The sequence below is a fragment of the Manacus candei genome, unplaced genomic scaffold (assembly GCF_025592945.1).
Source record: "Manacus candei isolate 608988 ecotype Guabito, Panama unplaced genomic scaffold, ASM2559294v1 h1tg000140l, whole genome shotgun sequence".
NCBI lineage: Eukaryota > Metazoa > Chordata > Aves > Passeriformes > Pipridae > Manacus > Manacus candei.
The window spans coordinates 82,501-86,448 of record NW_026138188.1 but is presented as its reverse complement, the minus strand read 5'-3'; positions in this window follow the sequence as shown (position 1 = coordinate 86,448).

Sequence of the window (3,948 nt, the reverse complement as noted above, 5' to 3'; positions counted from 1 at the left end):
GGAAAAATGTGGAAAACCTGGGTTAAACTGGGAGGAACTGGGAGAAACTGGGCCAGAGGGAAAGGGATGTTGCCATGGAAATGTGAGCCCGCCCCTCCCCCACCCGGCCCAGGGCCCACGGGGGGGGGGAACTGGGTTAAACTGGGACATACTGGGAGGCACTGGGGGGGGACACTGGGAGTTACTGGGAGCTACTGGAAGCTACTGGGGGGGTCACTGGGGTTACTGGGATGGACACTGGAGTTACTGGGAGCTACTGGGGGGGTCACTGGGGTTACTGGGATGGACACTGGGGTTACTGGGACATACTCGGGGGGTCACTGGGGTTACTGGGAGTTACTGGGAGCTACTGGGGGGGCTTACTGGGAGTTACTGGGAGCTACTGGGGTGGACACTGGGGTTACTGGGAGTTACTGGGATGGACACTAGGATTACTGGGAGTTACTGGGAGCTACTGGGATAGACACTGGGGTTACTGGGAGCTAGTAGGAGCTACTGGGGGGGGGTCACTGGGGTTACTGGGGGGGTCGCTGGAGATACCGGAGGCATTACTGGGGTTACTGGGAGCTACGGGGAGCCACTGGGAGCGGCCCATCCCCCTCCCTCCCCAAGGTCACCCCAAGGACACGGAGGGGGGGGGAGGGGGGGAGCCCTGCCCCCCTCCCAGACCCTCCCCAGTCCCTCCCAGTTCCCTCCCAGTCCCTCCCAGTACCTGAACTGGTCACACTCGGAGCGGCTCCAGGTCCCCCCCTCCAGTTTGGGCCCCCCGGGGCCATTTTTGGGACCCGGTGACGTCACTGGGGGGGGAGTGGCCTCGAGGGGGCGGCTCCTCCCCTCTCCCTTCCCAGTACAGACCAGTAAGGGACCAGTAACGGCCCCAGTGGGGGGGGGGGAGGGGAAGGAGGGAACACTGAGGGTGGGGATGGAGCAGGATGGTCTGTGAGTGTGGGGGAAGGGCAGGAGGTTCCCTGAGGGTGGGGGAAGGGCAGGACCGTCCCTGAGGGTGGGGGAGGGTAGGTGGGTCCTGAGGGTCGGGGGAGGGGCAGGGGAGTGACCCCGAGGTGGGGGGAGGGGCAGGAGGGTCCTGAGGGTTGGGGAGGGGCAGGGGAGGGACCCCGAAAGTGAAGGAGGGTCCCTGAGGGTCGCCTGAGGGTGGGGGGAAGGGTAGGAAGTTCCCCGAGGGTGGGGGGAGGGGGCAGGAGAGTCTCTGAGGTTGGGGGAGGGGTCCTGAGGGCCCCTGAAGGTGGGGGAGGGGCAGGGAGGGCTCCTGAGAGTGGGGGAGGGGGTAGCAGGTTCACTGGGGGGAGGGGAAGGAAGGGACCCTGAGGGTGGGGGGAGGGACAGGAGGGACCCTGAGGGTTGGGGGAGGTGCAGGAAGGGGGGGGGGAGGGGCTTTTGGGGGGGGCCCTTAAAGGTGGGGGGGAGGGGCTGAAAGTGGGTCCATCATTGGGAGGGGACACACCCACCCCAAAACCCAGTAAGTCCCAGTTGAGCTCCCAGTTCAGGGAGGGGGAGAGGATGCAAAGAAGACACGCCCACTTGCAGAGGCTATGGCCACCTTGGGATGGGACAACACGCCCACCAGGGAGAGACCACGCCCACCTAAAGAAGGGACACGCCCACCCCCCAAACCACTAAGTCCCAGCTGAGTTCTGCCTTAACTGGTCCTTACTGGTCCCCACCACCCCATTCCGCGTTCCAGTGACCCGTACTGGTCCATACTGGTTTATACTGGTCTATCCTGGTTTATACTGGTCTGTACTGGTCTGACCTTGATGGAGATGCTGAAGTGCCCCCAACCCCCTTAACTGGTCCTTACTGGTCCCACCACCCCATTCCGTGTTCCAGTGACCCGTACTGGTTTATATTGGTCTATACTGGTCCATACTGGTTTATACTAATCTATACTGGTCTATACTGGTCTGTACTGGTCTGACGTTGACGGAGATGCTGAAGTGCCCCCAACCCCCTTAACTGGTCCTTACTGGTCCCACCGCCCCCATTCCCCGTTCCAGTCACCTGTACTGGTCCATACTGGTTTTATACCGGTTTATACTGGCCCATACTGGTCTATACGGGTCTATACTGGTTTATACTGACCTGACCTTGATGGAGATGCTGAAGTGCCCCCAACCCCCTTAACTGGTTCTTACTGGTCCCACCGCCCTGCTCCCCGTTCCAGGGACCCGTACTGGTTTTTACTGGTTTATACTGCTCTACCCTGGTTTATCCTGGTCTGTACTGGTCTGACCTTGATGGAGATGCTGAAGTGCCCCCAACCCCCTTAACTGGTCCTTACTGGTCCCACCACCCCATTCCCCGTTCCAATGACCCGTACCCGGTCTGTACTGGTTTATACTGGTCTATACCGGTCTATACCAGTCCATACTGGTCTATACTGGTTTATACTGGTCTGTACTGGTCTGACCTTGACACAGAGGATGAAGCGCCCCCAACCCCCTTAACTGGTCCTTACTGATCCCACCACCCCATTCCGCGTTCCAGTGACCCGTACTGGTCCATACTGGTTTATACTGGTCTGTCCTGGTTTATACTGGTCTGTACTGGTCTGACCTTGATGGAGATGCTGAAGTGCCCCCAACCCCCCTTAACTGGTCCTTACTGTTCCCACCACCCCATTCTGTGTTCCAGTGACCCGTACTGGTTTATATTGGTCTATACTGGTCCATACTGGTTTATACTAATCTATACTGGTCTATACTGGTCTGTACTGGTCTGACATTGACGGAGATGCTGAAGTGCCCCCAACCCCCTTAACTGGTCCTTACTGATCCCACCACCGCCCCATTCCCCGTTCCAGTCACCTGTACTGGTCCATACTGGTTTATACCGGTTTATACTGGCCCATACTGGTCTATACGGGTCTATACTGGTTTATACTGACCTGACCTTGATGGAGATGCTGAAGTGCCCCCAACCCCCTTAACTGGTTCTTACTGGTCCCACCACCCCATTCCCCATTCCAGGGACCCGTACTGGTTTATACTGGTTTATACTGCTCTACCCTGGTTTATACTGGTCTGTACTGGTCTGACCTTGATGGAGATGCTGAAGTGCCCCCAACCCCCTTAACGGGTCCTTACTGGTCCCACTGCCCCATTCCCCGTTCCAATGACCCGTACCGGTCTGTACTGGTTTATACTGGTCTATACCGGTCTATACCAGTCCATACTGGTCTATTTACTGGTTTATACTGGCCTGTACTGGTCTAACCTTGACGGAGATGATGAAGCGCCCCCAACCCCCTTAACTGGTCCTTACTGATCCCACCACCCCATTCCCTGTTTCAGTGACCCGTACTGGTTTATATCGGTTTATACTGCTCTACCCTGGTTTATACTGGTCTATACTGGTCCATACTGGTTTGTACCGGTCTGTACTGGTCTGACCTTGATGGAGATGCTGAAGTGCCCCCAACCCCCTTAACTGGTCCTTACTGGCCCCACCACCCCTGCTCACTGTTCTAGTGACCTGTACTGGTCCATACTGGTCCATACTGGTCCGTACTGGTTTTTTACTGGTCTATACTGGTCTATTCTGGTCTATACTGGTCTATAATGGTCTGACCTTGATGGAGATGCTGAAGTGCCCCCCAAGCCCCTTAACTGGTCCTTATCGGTCCCACTGCCCCATTCCCCATTCCAGTGACCCATATTGGTCTATACTGGTCCATACTGGTTTATACTGGTCTATACCGATCTATACTGGTCTATGCTGCTCTGTACTGGTCTGACCTTGATGGAGATGCTGAAGTGCCCCCAACCCCCTTAACTGGTCCTTACTGGTCCCACCACCCTGCTCCCCCATTCCATTGACCCATACTGGGTCGTGGTGGCAAGAACCCCAGCAGGAGCCAGGTGGGGTCTTCCTGCCATTGGATGAGTGCTCTGGGAGGTCACGGCTGCTCACAGATCCAGATCACACCAG